The sequence below is a fragment of the Orcinus orca genome, chromosome 1, assembly GCF_937001465.1.
Source record: "Orcinus orca chromosome 1, mOrcOrc1.1, whole genome shotgun sequence".
NCBI lineage: Eukaryota > Metazoa > Chordata > Mammalia > Artiodactyla > Delphinidae > Orcinus > Orcinus orca.
In genome coordinates, this window is record NC_064559.1 from 187,525,500 (window position 1) to 187,543,994 (window position 18,495).

General features: G+C 42.5%; 1 long non-coding RNA gene across 1 annotated transcript in view; it reads right to left on the reverse strand.

The window, feature by feature from the left end:
• Nucleotides 1–2,057: 2,057 nt before the first annotated feature.
• The window catches only part of LOC125965164 (uncharacterized), a 31,687-nt gene continuing 15,249 nt past the window's right edge, over nucleotides 2,058–18,495 (reverse strand). The window contains exon 3 of the long non-coding RNA XR_007478748.1: nucleotides 2,058–2,323. This is a non-coding gene — a long non-coding RNA (uncharacterized LOC125965164). The remainder of the gene's footprint in view (nucleotides 2,324–18,495) is intronic.

Genomic DNA, 18,495 nt, shown 5'->3' on the forward strand with positions numbered 1-18,495 from the left:
CAGACTTCTAAAAATGTCATTTCTTCAGGGAAGCCTTCCCAGATCCCCAGGGCAAGTCAGCTTAGCTCTCGTTGTTATATGTTCTCAGGGCTCATTCCTAACACTTACCACATTTGAAGTTTACTTCTTCATGTGATTATTTGAGTAACATCTACCTCTGCCACTTGAATGTAAGCCCCATGGGGGCAGGAACTTTGCCTGCGGTGCTAATGGTTATGTCCCCAGCAACCAGCACATATTGGATTGGCTGGATTGGCTGATCAACAAAGAGTTGTTGGCTCAGTGACTAGAAATAGGAACAGCACATGCAGAGACATGAAAGCATTACAAAGCTTGGCATGGCGCCCTGGAATGGCAAGTCACATGGTATGATCTAGACTGGGGGTGGAGGGAGGTGCATGGAAAATGGCAGGAGAGTTTTCAGGCCCCAGAGGTAGTCCATGTCTTGATGTTCAAGTAAGGAGATAGAATGCCCAGGGGGAGCATCAAGATCACATGGTCAGAGATGTACAGCAGAGAAGGAAACCAGTGGCTCACAGCCCATATCTGGCCTGTGCATATGTTTTAATTGGCTTGCCTAATTAAAAAAAAATTGAAAGAGTTGTCAGTACTTATACATTGGGAGATTTCACATATTTTTTTAATTCTGCATTTCTAGTTTTTCTCAAAACATCAGCTGTTCTAGAACACTGGGTTTGTACTCCTGCAAACAATAATTAGCTTCCACCTTTAGAAGGCACTGCCTCTAACTTCCCAGGCATTTTTTTTTCTACCAGTCTGACTCTCTAAGCATTTGAGTTAGTGACCCAGCTCTAGAGGGATCATTCTGGTGGGCAGAATGGAAGAAGAGACTGGAGAGGGTTGAGCGGGTGGGGGAAGGGCAATGGCAGCGGGAGGAACTCAGAGAACAAAGGGAGTTCATATTCAACTGGGAGACACCTAGGCCCAAGGGACCCTACATCTGGACTCAGTCAGCTGAGCTCAGGCTTGGGGTGGGGGAGGGGAATAATCTTCAGATCCTAGGACCCTTCTTCCACCATCAGAAGCTTTGTTTGGACCAAAGAGAAGATAAAAACAAAACAGGAAATCCACTGTGATCCTGGCTGGTCTGAGAGTAAATGAATGGAAACTTTAGAGGTTTAGCAAGATAAAAGCTACCTTCTTCTGGGCCCGCCCTTGTCCTCTCCATGTCTCAGAGAGATATAAGATAGATAAGACCATGGTCCTTAGTACAGAGGAAATTGACAGTCTTATTGTGGAGGAAGACATTTAAATAACTAAATAGTGCTATATAATAGAATAGAAAGCATTCATTCATTCCACAAATATATTTTGAGCCCCTACCATGTGCCAGATACTGTGTTAGGTGCTGGGAGTATAGTCATGAAGAAAACAGACATGGCCTCTGCCCTCATACAGTTTACACCTAGGTGGTTTGGGAGATCAGTGGATGATGGAATTAATTCTGAAGGATGGGAGCTCTTGAAGGGAAGCATTTGGGCTGGGCCTGGAAGGAATAATAAAATTTTACTAGGACTTGGGTTGGAGCATAGAAAGTCCATTCTAGTCAGAAGGAGGAACAGGAAGAACTGGTGAGAATGCATGAGATGTGTGAGGAATAGAGAAGTGTTGGGTTGGAATGATTTTTATAGAAGAGAAGAAAGCAAACTGTTTAGACCCCCAAGTTGTTTTTTAATCTAAATACCATTGGGTTGTTGTCTAGAAATTGAATTCTTTAAAATGGAACTATTTCAAAATAACTAAAACAAGAAACAAATCCAGAGGTGAAAACACCATTGTCCCACTGTATGAGGTTTCACCGTAAAATAAGGTAATCATTTAAAATTAGCATAACACTCCAGAAATTACATGTTGAAATCGGAGGTTTTGAGTTCCTCTTTTCAAATTGCCTTCAGAGCCTAAAGCTCATTCTTCTGACTATTATCAAAGCTGACAATTTGTTGTTGTTGTGTTCATGAATTTATAGTTGACTCTTTGAATTAACACATATGCAATTTATGCAGTAGCATGAATAGCATTTAACATTAAAGCTGACAAATTTTTATTCTTTTTTTTTGAACTTTAGAAAAATTTATTTATTTATTTGGCTGTGTCGGGTCTTAGCTGCATCATGAGGGATCTTCACTGCAGCATGTGGGACCTTTCATTGTGGTGTGTGGGCTCTTCGTTGCGGCACGTGGGCTTCTCTCTAGTGGCGCGCAGGCTCCAGAGTGTGCGAGCTCAGTAGTTGTGGCGCACAGGCTTAGTTGCCTCGCAGCATGCAGGATCTTACTTCCTCGACCAGGGATCGAACCCACGTCCCCTGCATTGGAAGGCAGATTCTTACTCACTGGACCACCAGGGAAGTCCCCAAATTTTTATTCTTGAGGGTGAATTTAATTTGGGGAAACAGGTAATTCAGAGCCAAAGTTAGTAAATAAGGTAGTAATCAAATTGGGAGAAAAATTTCAAGTAAAGAATTGAGTGTGACTATAGAGTAGTGAATCTGATTTATTTGTGTAAGTTTTAAAGTGATCCTCAAATACTTTTGACAGATGATGGCGCTGTCAGAACACACCCACCCAAAGTGTCTACTTCAAGAACAGCACTTGTTTTATTCACGCATGCATGCATTCATTCAATAAGTATTCATTAAGTACCTACCTAACAGATGCCAAGTGTTGTTCTGAGTGTCGAGATAAGTGGTGAGCAAGATAGACAGGGTCCCCGCTTTTGTGCCGCTTTCGAAATAAGGGAGATGAGTAATCACCAAGCAAACTAACAGGGTTGAAAGAAGTTTCAGAAAGACAGTAAAGCAAGATACTGTGATAGAGTGACTGGGGGTTGTACACTTTAGGTGGGATAGTCCCGGAAGGTCTCTCTGAGGGGGTCCTGATGAGGGAGAAGGAGCCAGTCATGGCCCGTGCTGAAGGAACCTTGCTCTGGAAAGAAGGAACAGCAAGTGCAGGGGCCCTGAGGCAGGAACTGGCTGAGTGAATTCTAGGGCCAAATGGCTGGAGAATAAGTGAGCACAGGGGATAGATATAGGAGTGAAGTGGGTGAGGTAGGGAGGATCAGAATCCAGTATGGCCATGTAGGTTGCAGTAAGGAGTTTTCTCTAGCTTCTGTTCTCTGGAAGAACAGAAGCACAAAGACCAATGAAAAGGCTATTACAGTAAATACTCAACAAATATTTGTTTATTTAGTACAGAAATTAACCTGTGTTTTATTGTTGTTATTTTTTCTTCCAGTTTTATTGAGACAAAATTGACATATGGCACTGTATAAGTTTAAGGTATATAGCATAATGATTTGACTTATATACATCAGGAAGTGATTATCACAGAAGTTTAGTGAATGTCATCTCATATAGATACAAAATTAAAGAAATAGAAAAAAATTTTTCCTTGTGATGAGAACATTACATCCCTAGTACTTCTTTATCTTATAATTGGAAGTTTGTACCTTTTGACTGCCATCATTCAATTCCCTCTGCCCTCACTCCCCGCCTCTGGTAACCACAAATCTGATCTCTTTTTCCATGAGTTTGTTTGTTTGTTTGCTTGCTTTTGAAGTATAATTGACCTACAACAGTATGTCAGTTCCTGTTACACAACAGGATGATTGAGTTTTTCTTTTTTTAAAAAATAAATTTATTTATTTAATTTTTGGCTGCATTGGGTCTTCGCTGCTGCACGCGGGCTTTCTCTAGTTGCAGTGAGCGGGGGCTACTCTTTGTTGCGGGGTGCAGGCTTCTCATTGTGGTGGCTTCTCTTGTTGCAGAGCACAGGCTCTAGGCACGTGGGCTTCAGTAGTTGTGGCACACGGGCTTCAGTAGTTGTGGCTCATGGGCTCTAGAACTCAGGCTCAGTAGTTGTGGCGCACGGGCTTAGTTGCTCTGCAGCATGTGGTAACTTCCCGGAGCAGGGCTCGAACCCGTGTCCCCTGCATTGGCAGGCAGATTCTTAACCACTGCGCCACCAGGGAAGCCTTGAGTTTTTCTTTTTGGCTGCACCACGTGGCTTGCAGGATCCTAGTTCCCCAACCAGGCATTGAACCCAGGCCATGGCAGTGAACGCGCCGAGTCCTAACCACTGGACTGCCAGGGAACTGCCCTGATATTTCTATATACTTCAAAATGATCACCGTATGTCTAGTTATGATATGTCACCATGTAAAGATATTACATAGTTATTGACTATATTCCCCACACTATACATTTCATAACCATGACTCATTTATTTTGCAACTGGAAGTTTGTACTTCTTAATCTCCCTCACCTATGTCTTTCCTCCCTCTATCCCCCTTCCCCTCTGGCAACCACCCATTTGTACTCTGTGTCTCTTACTCTGTTTCTGTTTTGTTATGTTTGTTCATTTGTTTTGTTTTTTAGATTCCACATATATGTGAAAACATACAGTATTTGTCTTTCTCTGCCTGACTTATTTCACTTAGCATAATATCCTCTAGGTCCATCCATGTTGTTGAAGTGGCAAGATTTCATTCTTTTTTTAAGGCTGAGTAATATTCCATTATATATATATATATATATATATATATATATATATATATATATATATATATATATGACACATCTTCTTTATCATTTCATTTATCCATTCACCTATTGATGGGCACCTAGGCTGCTTCCATATCTTGACTATTGTAAAGAATGCTGCAATGAACATAGGGGTGCATATTTCTCTTTTAATTAGTGTTTTTGTATTCATCAGATAAATACCCAGTAGTGCAATTGCTGGATTATATGGTAGTTCTATTTTTAATATTTTGAGGAATCTCCAAACTGTTTCCATAGTGGCTGCACCAATTTACATTCCTACCAACAATGCATGAGGGTTCCCTTTCTTTCACATCCTCGCCAACACTTATTATGTGTTGTCTTTTTTTCTTTTTGGCTGCGCTGTGAGGATTGCTGGATCTTAGTTCCCCGACCAGCGATTGAACCTGGGCCCTGGCAGTGAAAGTGCCGAGTCCTAACCACTGGACAGCCAGGGAATTCCCTATATGTTGTCTTTTGGATAATAGCCATTGTGACAGGTGTGAGGTGGTATCTCATTACGGTTTTGACTTGCATTTCCCTGATGATAAGTGATGTTGAGCATCTTTTCATATGCTTGTTGATCATCTGTATGTTTTCTTTGAAAACAGGTCTATTCAGATCCTCTGCCCATTTTTAAATTAGGTTATTTGTTTCTTTGATGTTGAGTTGTATGAATTATTTGTATATTTTGGATATTAACCCCTTATCAGATACATCATTTGCAAATATCTTTTACCATTCAGGAGGTGGCCTTGTCATTTTTTTTTTTTTTTTTTTTTGCGTTACGTGGGCCTCTCACTGTTGTGGCCTCTCCCGTTGCGGAGCACAGGCTCCAGACACGCAGGCTCGGTGGCCATGGCTCACGGGCCTAGCCGCTCCATGGCATGTGGGATCTTCCCGGACTGGGGCACGAACCCGTGTCCCCTGCATCGGCAGACGGACTCTCAACCACTGCGCCACCAGGGTAGCCTGGCCTTTTCATTTTGTTGATAGTTTCCTTTGCTGTGCAAAAGCCTTTCAGTTTGATGTAGTCCCATTTGTTTATTTTTGCTGTTGTTTTCCTTGCCTGAGGAGATATATCCAAAAAAATATTACTAAGACTGATGTCAAACAACTTACTGCCTATGTTCTCTTCCAGAAGTTTTATGGTTTCATGTCTTACATTTAAGTCTTTAATCCATTTTGAATTTATTTTTGTGCATGGTATGAGACCACTTTGATTCTTTTGCATATAGCTGTCCAGTTTTCCCAAAACCATTTATTGAAGAGGCTGTCTTTTCCCCATTGTATATTCTTGCTTCCTTTCTCATAAATTAATTGCCCATATAAGTGTGGGTTCATTTCTTGACTCTCTATTCTGTTCCACTGATCTATGTGTCTGTTTTTGTGCCAGTACCATACTGTTTTGATTACTGTAGCTTTGTAGTATAGTTTGAAGTCAGGGTCAATGAATAATTCTTGACCATCTCCTGTGTGCCAGGGACTGTGCATGTGACTAGGGATATAATAGTGAATAAGATGTGGGTTCCTGTTCTTGGGTTGCTGACAACAGTGGGAGATACAGACAAGTAAACTGGCAGTTGCTTATTGGTATAGTAAATGCTAGAATAGGAGTAAGGTACAAGGTGCTGTGAAAGTACAGAGGAGGGTCACCAATCTGAGGGCTTAAGGAATGCTTCCTGGAGGAGGTGCCATTTAAGCTGAACTTGAAGGGCCTCAGGAATTGGTCATGGGAAGGGCTGGAGAAGAGCATCCCAGGCCTTAAGGGGGTGTAGAGGGGAGCAAGAACTTGGTGAAATTGAGGACCCACAAAGAGTTCAGCATGGCTGGGTCTTAGAGGTATACATCCTGTAAAAAAAGAAATCAGCCTTAAGTTTTGTGTTTTTTAAATGTAAACCTTTTGAGTTTGCATAGGAAAGACTTTCAAAAGTTTTTCAGCAGCAGAAGGACATGGTTCAGGGGACTGCCCAACCCTCAATTGCTTCTCTTCCTGATATCGTCAGTCATAATAATAACGTGTTGAGCTGTAACTTTGAACCTGATACACTCAGTGTTGAAAAACACAAAGCATTCTTGTTGAACACCTCTGGTTATCCCTAACTAGATGAAAAGGAACAGAGGAGGGAAAAATCATTATTCTCTGAGTAATGGAAAAGACCTAGCCAGGAAACTGCCTGAGACCACTTAAATCCTATCATCTGTGAGGCCATAGCCTGGGGGTGTGCAGTGTGGCAAAGAGACTTAGGGCCTGCTTAAAGCTTTTTTAAGGACACTTGACAAATCCAGCTTATCAAAGGATGGGACCAGTCAGTGGATTCTGTGCTCCAATAAACTGACTCATTAGGTTTGTCCCTAACCTCTAGGGTAGTTGTGCATAAAATGATTCCTTATTGGCACAGTTGGTCTGTATTTCTTGGGATAACGGTTCACTGCCTGTATAATCAGACTTTTTTTCTGAGACAAGCTCACTAGGGCACTTTCAGATACCTTTTTTGATAGAATGGGCTGTTCTTTACTAGGACCTAGGAACTTGGAATCACAGAAATAATAATAGCCAACATCTACATGTGTTCAGTTTATTTCTCACAATAGTCCTATGACGCTGGTACTGTCATTCCTATTTTGTTGTTGAAAGAATAAAAGTGCAGGGAAGTTAAGTCACTTGCTCAAGGTCACCAGGGATTTGAACCCGGCAGTCTGACTCAAGAGCCCAAATTCTTTTAAAATGAATTAATCTGGGCTTCCTGGGTGGCGCAGTGGTTGAGAATCTGCCTGCCAATGCAGGAGACACGGGTTCGCGGTCCGGGAGGATCTCACATGCCGCGAAGCAACTAAGCCCATGCGCCACAACTACTGAGCCTGCACTCTAGAGACCATGAGTCACAACTACTAAGCCCACACACCACAACTACTGAAGCCCGCGGGCCTAGAGCCCGTGCTCTGCAACAAGAGAAGCAACTGCTCTGAGAAGCCTGTGCACTGCAACAAAGAGTAGCCCCTGCTCACCACAACTAGAGAAAGCCCATGCGCAGCAACAAAGACCCAACGCAACCAAAGATAAATAAATAAATTTATTTATTTTAAAAAATATATAAATAAATTTATTTTTAAAAAGAATTAAAAAATAAAATTAATCTATTTTTTATTGAAGTATAGTTGCTGTATAATATTATATGTTACAAGTGTACAATATAGTGATTCACAATTTTTATTATTTATTTATTTATTTATTTATTTTGGCCATGCCGTACGGCTTGTGGGATCTTAGTTCTCTGACCAGGAATTGAAGCCATGCCCTTGGCAGTGAAAGTGTGGAGTCCTAACCACTGGACCACCAGGGAATTCCCTACAATTTTTCTTTTTCTTTTGTTTTCTTTTTGGCCGCACAGAGCAGCTTGGACAATTTTTAAATGTTATACTCCATTTATAGTTATTATAAAATGTTGGCTAAGTTCCTTGTGTTGTACAATATATCCTCGTAGCTTATATTTTCTCTTTTTTAACATCTTTATTGGAGTATAATTGCTTTACAATGTTGTGTTAATTTCTGCTGTATAACAAAGTGAATCAGCTATATGTATACATATATCCCCATATCACTTACCTCTTGCGTCTCCCTCCCACCCTCCCTATCCCACTCCTCTAGGTGGTCACAAAGCCCTGAGCTGATCTCCCTGTGCTATGCAGCTGCTTCCCACTAGCTATCTATTTTACATTTGGTAGTGTATATATGTCAATGCTACTTTCTCACTTCGTCCCAACTTACCCTTCCCCTCCCTATATCCTCAAGTCCATTCTCTTATCCTTGTAGCTTATTTATTTTATACATAATAGTTTGTACCTCTTAATCCCCTACCCCTATCTTGCCCCTCCTCCTTTCCCTCTTCCCACTGGTAACCACTAGTTTATTCTCTACATCTGTGAGTCTGTTTCTGTTTTGTTATATTCATTTGTTTATTTTAAAATCCACATATGAGTGAAATATACAGTATTTGTCTTTCCCTGTCTGACTTATTTTACTAAGTATACTACCCTCAAGGTCAACCCATGTGGTTGAAAATGGCAAGATTTTACTTTTTTAAGGCAGAGTAATATTCCGTTTTGTATATCTATATATCTTCTTTATCCATTCATCTGTTGATGGACACTTAGATTACTTCCATATCTTGGCAATCGTAAATAATGCTGCTATGAACAGTGGGGTACATATATCTTTTTGAGTTAGTGTTTTTGTTTTTTACAGATATATACCCAGGAGTGGAATTCCTGAGTCATATGGTAGTTCTATTTTTAGTTTTTTGAGAAACCTCCATACTGTTTTCCACAGTGGCTACACCAATTTACATTCCTACCAACAGTGTGTGAGGGTTCCCTTTCTCCACACCCTCACCAACATTTTGTTATTTGTAGGCTTTTTGATGATAGGCCATTCTGGCAGGTGTGAGATGACATGTCATTGTGGTTTTGATTTGCTTTTCCTTGATGATTAGCCATGTTAAGCATTTTTTCATGTGCCTGTTGGCCATCTGTATTACATCTTTGAAATAATGTCTACTCAGGTCTTCTGCCTATTTTTTAATCAGGTTGTTTTTTTTTTTTTTGATGTTGAGTTATGTGAGCTGTTTATATATGTTGGCTATTAACCACTTATCAGTCATATCATTTGCAAATATTTTCTCCCATTTAGTAGGTTGTCTTTTTGTTTTGTTGATGGTTTCCTTTGCTATGCAAAAGCTTTTCACTTTAATTAGGTCCTATTTGTTTATTTTTGCTTCTATTTCCTTTGCTTTTAGGAGATAGATCAAAAAATATTGCTATGATTTATGTCAAAGAGAGTTCTGCCTATGTTTTCCTCTAGGAGTTTTATGGTTTCCAGTCTTATATTTAGGTCTTTAATCCATTTTGAGTTTATTTTTGTATATGGTGTTAGAGAATGTTCTAATTTCATTCTTTTCATGTAGCTCTCCAGTTTTCCCAGCACCACTTATTGAAGAGACTGTCTTTTCTCCATTGTATATTCTTGCCTCCTTTGTCATAGATTAATTGACCATAAGTGCGTGGGTTTATTTCTGGGCTCTTTATTCTGTTCCACTGATCTATGTGTCTGTTTTTGTGCCAGTACCATACTGTTTTGATTACTGTAGATTTGTAGTATACGCTCAAGCTAGGGAGTGTGATTCCTCTAATTCTATTCTTCTGAGAGCCGAAATTTTTAAGCACTACACCATAGATGTGACCAATTTAGGAATTTAAAGAAAATGATACAACTATAAACTCCTAAAATTATGTAAATTGGTAAATTTTGGCCTCTAGTTCTATAAAACTAGGTGTAATTATACTGAATTTGGTGATTCTACAATGGCGTCAATACAATGCCTACGAAAAAACATTTACAACACATAAAAACAGAATTTCTTTGTACCATTAAGTTGACCTAAACGAATTAATTTGTTCTCAAACTATTATAATATTAAGTTGCTATAATAAAGCTCATGTTAAACAATTGCGTTTTCTTTCTTAAAGTTTTAAAAATATTTATCTATCTATCTATCTATCTATTTTGGCTGCGCTGGGTCTTAGTTGTGGCACGTAGATCTTCCTTGCAGCATGCGAACTCTTAGTTGTGGCATGCATGTGGGATCTAGCTCCCCGACCAGGGATTGAACCTGGGTCCCCTGCATTGGGAGCACAGAGTCTTACCCACTGGACCACCAGGGAAGTCCCTAAGTCATTCTTTACTAAACATTTATTGAGTACTTACTATGTGCAAATTAGGTGTTGGGAATGTAAAAAAATTTTTTTTAATAAATAAATAAATTTATTTATTTATTTTTGGCTGTGTTGGGTCTTCATTGCTGCGTGTTGGCTTTCTCAGTTGCAGTGAGCGGGGGCTACTCTTTGTTGCGGTGCACGGGCTTCTCATCGCGGTGGCTTCTCTTGCTGTGGAGCACCAGCTCTAGGCGTGTGGGCTCAGTAGCTGTGGCACTCAGGCTCAGTAGTTGTGGCACACGGGCTTAGTTGCACCACGGCATGTGGGATCTCCCCGGACCAGGGCTCGAACCTGTGTCCCCTGCATTGGCAGGCGGATTCTTAACCACTCTACCACCAGGGACGTCCAGGGAATATCAAAATTAATGTCAGTTGCTGCTCTAGTATACAAGCTAGCTGGGAGGCAGAGGTGTTCACAAACTGCAGTGTGATAGGTACTCTCTAAGAGAGGTGTCAAAGTGCTATGGAACAGATTTGAAGTTTACTCATTTATTTCACAACTTGGATTTATTTTAATCCCCCTCCCCCGACCTAGAAAATGGCCATTTGGGGGCATGTAAAATCTCAGAGAAATACAATTAGTTTTTAAATTTTATTTTGTATTCTGTCATAGTATAGGGTATCAATTCCCAGTACAACAGAAAAACATCTGGAGGGATACCCACCAATTTCCAATTGTTACCTTTGAGAAGTGGAACAAAGAGAAAAAAATTTCATCATCACTTTACACCTTTCTATATCGTTTTCAGGTTTTTATTTTTTTTCTGGTCACGCCGCGTGGCTTGCGGGATCTTTGTTCCGTGACCATGGATTAAGCCTGGGTCATGGCAGTGAAAGCGCCGAGTCCTAACCACTGGACTGCCAGGGAACTCCAGTTTTTTCAATTTTTAATTAAAAAATTGGTTAAAACTCTATGCAGTTAAATAAGTAGTATAAGTGAAAGAAAGAAAGGAAATAATGTTTATGGCCTATCTCAGCAAGGAGGATATTGATTTGGGCTTAAAGAATGAGTAGGAGGGGGCTTCCCTGGTGGCGCAGTGGTTGAGAGTCCGCCTGCCGATGCAGGGGACACGGGTTCGTGCCCCGGGCCGGGAGGATCCCACATAACGCAGAGCAGCTAGGCCCATGGGCCATGGCCGCTGAGCCTGCGCATCCGGAGCCTGTGCTCCGCAACGGGAGAGGCCACAGCAGTGAGAGGCCCGCGTACCGCAAAAAAAAAAAAAAAAAAGAATGAGTAGGAGGAATTCATGGAGTAGAGAACAGGGAGAGAATAAAATATAATCACAGAATACCTGATCCTTTTTTCAGATTGGCGTAGTACCTCCTTCACACCTGCCCCTGTAAATTAATTTGTTGATAGCATCTTGTCAGAAAACAAATATATATTGAGTTCCTGCTCTATGCCAGGGTAATAGGTACCAAGGCAGTATAAGTCAGAGTTCCTGCTCTCAAAGCATTTACAGTCCCACTGGGGAATTAAGACAATCTCAGAACAGTTAGGGACAGCCCATGGTTAAGTGCCAACGGGTTTGGCCCATGAAAGAGTAGGAAAAGCTGAGTACACTGCCAAGGTTTGAACCTGGGAGCATTGGAACAGTGGTGCCATTTATAAAAATGGAAAGTTGGAAAAGAGAGCTGTTTTGAAAGCAGATATACCTATAGTAAAATATCACAGTCTATGTAAATTACTATTTGACTATGCAAACGAGCAGGGATGCATAACTAATGCTTAAGCTGAAGGGTGCCAGGAAATATAATAATCTCTACCTTTTATTGAATTAGACTGGGTGCCAGGCACTGTGCAGGGTTGTTTGCATACATTATCATTTAATCTTCACAACAAATCTATGAGGTCATTATGACTGCTGTTTTTCAGATGAGGAAGTGAGACTGGGAGAGGTTGCAACCAGTGGGAAAGTGATGCGTTAGGATTTGAACACGCCTGTCCAACTCCAAATCGCTATGACACTATGCTGTGCCATCCAGGAGGATGTTCGAGATACCAACTCTGCCCTCCAGTGTAAGTTGAAGGCATAGACAGGTGTCTCAGTAGGCATCGACCAACTCCTCAGACAGGTAGCTCTCCATCACCACCACCACACCATCAGAGGAAACTCTGAGAAAATGATAACTGTGGAGAATGTGGAGACGAAAGGTCAGAAGAATAAGGAGTAAGCCAAGGAGGTTGAAGAGCTGGGAAGAAGGAGAGAGAGAGAGAGAGAGAGATCAGGGGATCAGAGTCAAGAAAACCATGGGGGACAGGGAGGCGGTCTCAAAAAATTCAGAAGTGATCACCAGGGTCAAATAGTATAGAGATGGCTAGAAGAATCAACAGGGAATTTCCCTGGTGGCGCAGTGCTTGGGAATCCACCTGACAATGCAGGGAACATGGGTTCGATCCCTGGTCCTGGAAGATCCCACATGCCATGGAGCAACTAAGCCTGTGCGCCACAACTACTGAGCCTGCGCTCTAGAGCCCACGTCCCACAACTACTGAAACCTGAGTGCCTAGAGCCCGTGCTCTACAATAAGAGAAGCCACCGCAACGAGAACCCCGTGCACCGCAATGAAGAGTAGCCTCTGCTTGCCGCCAACTAGAGAAAGCCCACACAGAGCAACGAAGACCCAACACAGGCAAAAAAAAAAAAAAAAAAAAAAAAAGAATCAACAGGAAAGAGACCACTGGCTTTGATAAAATCAATATGCTGCCACAAAGTAAGTCACTTTGAGCAGGGTTTTTTCTCTCAGTAAAAACTACCGAACAGACTATGTGGAGGATGCTGGAAAGAGGGTGATGATTCTGTACCCATGCAGCTAACATTCCCTAAGCACCTTCTAGGTGCTCAGGCTCAGTTGATGGCTGGGATCTATCCATCCCATTGACAAGGTCGGTATTATTAATGTTTTCTTAGAGAGGGAGACTGAAGTTCAAAGAAGTGAATTAACTCTCCCAAGGCCACACAGTAGAGGTAATGGAACTAGGATCTCAAACCAGGTCTGCGTGGTCCTAAAGGCCTCCCCACTTTCCACCTCACCAATGTCTGTGCTGGAGTGTGCACTGATGGCTCCGTGACAATAAGATGAACATCTACCATTTAGTGAGCACTTTTTGGGCACTAAATAGTGTGCTAGATAGTTTATGTATATTATTTTGTGACACCCTTTGAAGTAGGTGTTATTAATTCTATTTTACAGGTGGGGAAATTGAAACTCAGAGAGGTTAAGTGGCATGACCAAAGTCACACAGCTAGAAAGCAGTTGAAGTGGCCTATATATGAAGCTGTGGGCTTCTATTGCCTCTCAAGAATTTCTTAAAGGAAATTTCTACTCAGGACCCAATAGGTGACCAGCTAGTTCGCTTAAGTTTTATGTCATTAATTGTATCACACACTTCCTGGGTGATTTTCAGTGGCTCGAGTGCTGAACTTCTGGTGGCAGTTTCCCTCTATAGCATCCGTATAACTTCAAGACCGCTCTACTGAGTTGCAGTGCTTTCTCTTTATCACATTCCTTGCTTCACCCCAGGGCTTGAGGACTGTGTGTGGCTTTTAAATTTGCTTTTCATCAGGGATGGAGAAAGCCTTGAGAGTTCATCCTTTGCTTTAATTGTTAGAAGTGTTCCAGCAGAATCAGGCATTTGTGGCTGGCCAGTGCCACTCCCTGGCTGTTGCATCAGCCGGCATCACTTTTCCTGTCTGAACTTGGTGGGAAGAGGCTGGCTGGGTCGATAGAGACGTCCACTCGGCAGTCAGGGTCTGTGAGACAGCTAATTCTCTCCCAGAACCTTCGCCCTGGCCTGAGCAAAACCTAGTGAAGGCACCATCTTAGTGACAGCAGCCTGCGGGGCGAGGAGGCAGACACGGAGATTTCCCTGTGGGGTTCTGGGCAGAAAGAAAGCTGGAGATGGGCTGACATGTGATTGGTGGGCCCGAGCAAGGAGGAAGCAGTAGGCCTAGTACATCTCTTCCCCTTAGTTGTTAGTGAGGGCCTCAGGGAAAATGTCAGCCTTCCTGATCTGATATCATCTCTAGCCCCTGCTGCATAACTTGAGCGATTCTCTCTCTGCACATGGTCAGCAGCAGATTTTTCTCAAGGTGAAAGCAATTAGGCCTTCGTCTCCTCCTCCCCCTGCTGCTGGAAAGGAAAGGAAGATGCAAGGGAAGCCGTCTCTGCTCCTGCCGAGGTCAGCCAGGCTGCCCCGGCTCGTTCTGGTAATTGGCTCCCCCAGTTGCTCACACCTCTCACAGGTTGTCCTGGTCTCAGGCATTTCGGTGTCCCTCAGGGCTGACACACTGAAGAGGGCAGAGCTGCTGCCTTTATGCTTCTCTCCAGAACAAGAAAGAGGGCAGCTCACCCCGCCCAGGGCAGAGAATTAGCTGGAACACAGTGAGCCGGGCCTGAGCAGCACACACAGGTGGGGCTGCCTCTCTCTGGAAGATTCAAAGCCAGGCAGGAGAAAACTCTTTGGAAGGTGGAAGAATTTATTCATTTGGTTAACAGCTATACCAAGCGCTCTGCTAGGAGTTCCTCGTCCCGGTCATCTTGGAGCTGCGGAGAGCACAGTGGGTACAGGAGGTAGAGGGGTGGGAGAGGTAGGGAGCAGGAATTACAAAGGTCTGAATGTCGCAACAGAGGAGGGCAGGATACCACGGGGACCTGATCTACTGTAGACATCAGGGAGGGCTGCTTGGAGGAAAAGACTTTTGAAAAAGGGATAAAATCTCATGATAAAATATTTAAAGGTAAAAAGGGGAAAAATTGAAAATAGAAGCTTCTGATTATCCGCCCCTCCCCCCCAGTAGTAACAGCTGTTAATACGGTACTTTTTCAGGAATCTTGCTTATGTAGCCAGGTATAAACACATATATATGGCACTCCTTTTAAAAAATGGGATTCTATTAAGCACCTACTCTGCTGGTTACTTTTCCTCACTTCACAATGTATCCTGTGCCTTTTTCCACGTCAGGACAAGCTTTGCCTCATTCCTTTTGAAGGCTGTGTGTGGTATGGGGAAGTGATTTTTGAAAAGGCAAAACCTGAAGAACGAGTGATGTTAGGAAGGCAAAGGGGTGGTGCTCTAAGGAACAGAATGTCAGAAAACAAAAACAACACAGATCTCCCGAACCATACCTCCTAACATCTCCCCTCCTCAGGTTTTCAGACCTCCCTCCCTCTCCCTAGGGCCACATTTCCCCACTCTAATTTGCGAAGCTATTCAGCTCCTTTTGTCTTGCCTAGCCCTGGGGAGCTTCATTCTTCATGCCAAAGCAACTTATTAAGTATTTTCCTAAACAAAGATCCCTATACCCGGAGAAAAATTATGCCACTCCCCTAACAGACAAAAGTAGCTGCAGGCAGTTGTGGTTTTAAATAGCAATTAAGGGGAAAAAATCTGTTACATAAAGCACCTGGCAGGTTTTAAATGGCGGCTGTTGGTTACTATTATTATTTTACATGTGCTGATGGATGAATTCGCTGCTGCAAGAGCCCTTCCTTCGTCCTGGAGCACCCACCTCTTGGTTGGCAGCTTTTAAGGGCAGGGATGGTGTTTTATTTGTCTTCATACTCCTAGCTTTCAGCACAGGGCCTGGCACAGAGCAGACATGCCAGAAATAAGTGCTGAGTTGAACACTCAGAGGCTGGAGTGTGCTGCTCTGAGCAGACGCTGAGTCCTGGGTGCTGTGGGCCTGATGAGATCTGAACCCCAATATAGATGCTTTGGAACAATAGAGATCAGAATCCAAAAAAGACTTCTGGCCCTGGGGGACTTCACTATCAAGCTGGGTCTGGGGAACTGTCATCTCATATCACAAACTGTAAAATATTGATAGTCCCTGGGTCAGTGCTATCATAATTTCTTTTGTCTTTTGGAGGAGGGGCTAAGCTTCACTCCTGGCTTTTTAGGTATAAAATAGATACAGTAATGTGCACAATCTTTTTTTAACTCTTCTAAATACTTTATTTTTATTGAACTATAGTTGCTGTACAATATTCTATAAGTTACAAGTGTACAATATAGTGATTCACCATTTTTATAGGTTATACTCCATTTATAGTTATCATAGAATATTGGCTATATTCCCCGTGTTGTACAAATGCACAAATCTTAAATGAACAGCTGGATAAATTTTTATACTGTAAGCACCTTTATAATCACCATCCAGATCAAGATAGAAAACATTTTCAGCACCCCAGCAAGCCTCCTGTGGCTCCCTTTCAGGTACATCTCCTCCCACAATAGAAACTACTGTTTCTGACCTCTATCACCATCAACTAGTTATACCTGTTTTTGAGCTTTTTATAAATGAAATCACTGTCTGGCTTCCTTCATTCAACATTGTAACTATTAAGGTTCATCCATGTCAGTACTTAGTTCCTTTTTATGTGTATGGTGTAGTATTGTATTGAATGAACATATAACAAAGGACATTTGGTTTGTTTGCAGCTTTTGGCTCTTTTTTTTGCGGTACGCGGGCCTCTCACTGTTGTGGCCTCTCCAGTTGCAGAGCAGAGGCTCCGGACGTGCAGGCTCAGCGGCCATGGCTCACGGGACCAGCCGCCCCGCGGTATGTGGGATCTTCCTAAACCGGAGCACGAACCCGTGTCCCCTGCATCGGCAGGCAGACTCTCAACCACTGTGCCACCAGGGAAGTCATGGCTCTTCTTTTTTTAAAAAAAATAAATTTATTTATTTTTGGCTGCATTGGGTCTTTGTTGCTGCGCACGGGCTTTCTCTAGTTTCAGCGAGCAGGGGCTACTCTTCGTTGCAGTGCGCGGGCTTCTCATTGTGGTGGCTTCTCCTGTTGTGGAGCACGGGCTCTGGGCGCACGGGCTTCAGTAGCTGTGGCATGCAGGCTCAGTAGTTGTGGCTCGTGGGCTCTAGAGTGCAGGCTCAGTAGTTGTGGTGCACAGGCTTAGTTGCTCCGTGGCATGTGGGATCTTCCCGGACCAGGGCTCGAACCTGTGTCCCCCGCATTGGCAGGCGGGTTCTCAATCACTGCACCACCAGGGAAGCCCCTTGGCTCTTCTGAATAATGCTGTTATGAACATTCTTTTACGCATCTTTTGGCGGACTTAAGCACTTATTTCTCTTGGCTATATATATATGTGAGTAGAATTGCTAGGTCATAGTGGATACATATGTTTTGCTTTAATAAATACCGCCAGTTTTCCAAAGTGGTTATGCCAATTTACACTCCTATTAGTAGTGTATGGTAGTTCTGTTTGTTCGGCATCCTTGCTAATACCCGACATTTTCATTCCTTTTAATTTCAGCCATTCTGGTAGATGTGTAGTGGTATCTCATTGTTTTCATGTGTTTTCCCTAATGAGTAATGATGTTGTTTTCATATGCTTATTATTGGCCATTTGGTTGTTCTTTTCAAAGAACATTTGAACATTTGGTTGTTCTTTCCCCAAAGTCTGATCAACCTTGATCCTCTCACCCAGAAGTGTCTCACCCACACTTCAGTGACCATCCTTGTGCTGCTTCCAGAGGTTCTGCTCCTAAACTCTCCACCCACATATCCAGATGGCTCTTTGATATCTCTAACAGGATGACCCTCATGCTCCTCAAAAACACCCCAAATTGAAATTTTTTTTTTTTACATATATCCGCCCTTTGTTTTTAGATTCTTTTCCCATATAGGCCATTACAGAGTATTAAGTAGAATTCCCTGTGCTTATCAGTTATCCATTTTATATATAGTAGTGTGTATATGTCAATCCCAATCTCCCAATTTATCCCTCCCACCCCATCCCCTGGTAACCATAAGTTTGTCTTCTACATCCGCAACTCTACTTCCAAACTGAAATCTTCATCTCCTCTTAACCCCAAATCCGTTTTCCTTCCTTTTTGCTCAGGCCCAGTTCATAATCTGGCCCATCGTCTTCATTCTCACTGTTCCTCTTAACGTTCAGGCCACAATCTCACATATCTCAAGAAACTTGCAAGACCTGTTTTCTCCTTTCCCCTTTCATGCCCCTCCTTGTCCTGAGACCTCCTCAAGTCTCAGTTTACAGTCACTTCCTCTGGGTTAGGTGCTGCCTATGCGCTCCCTTAGCCACTTCCTTCCCACCATGTCATTTATCACACTGTGTTGTAATGACCAGAATCATTGCCTGAATCCTTGGATCAACCGTCTGTTGTTTTTGCCTACTCAGCA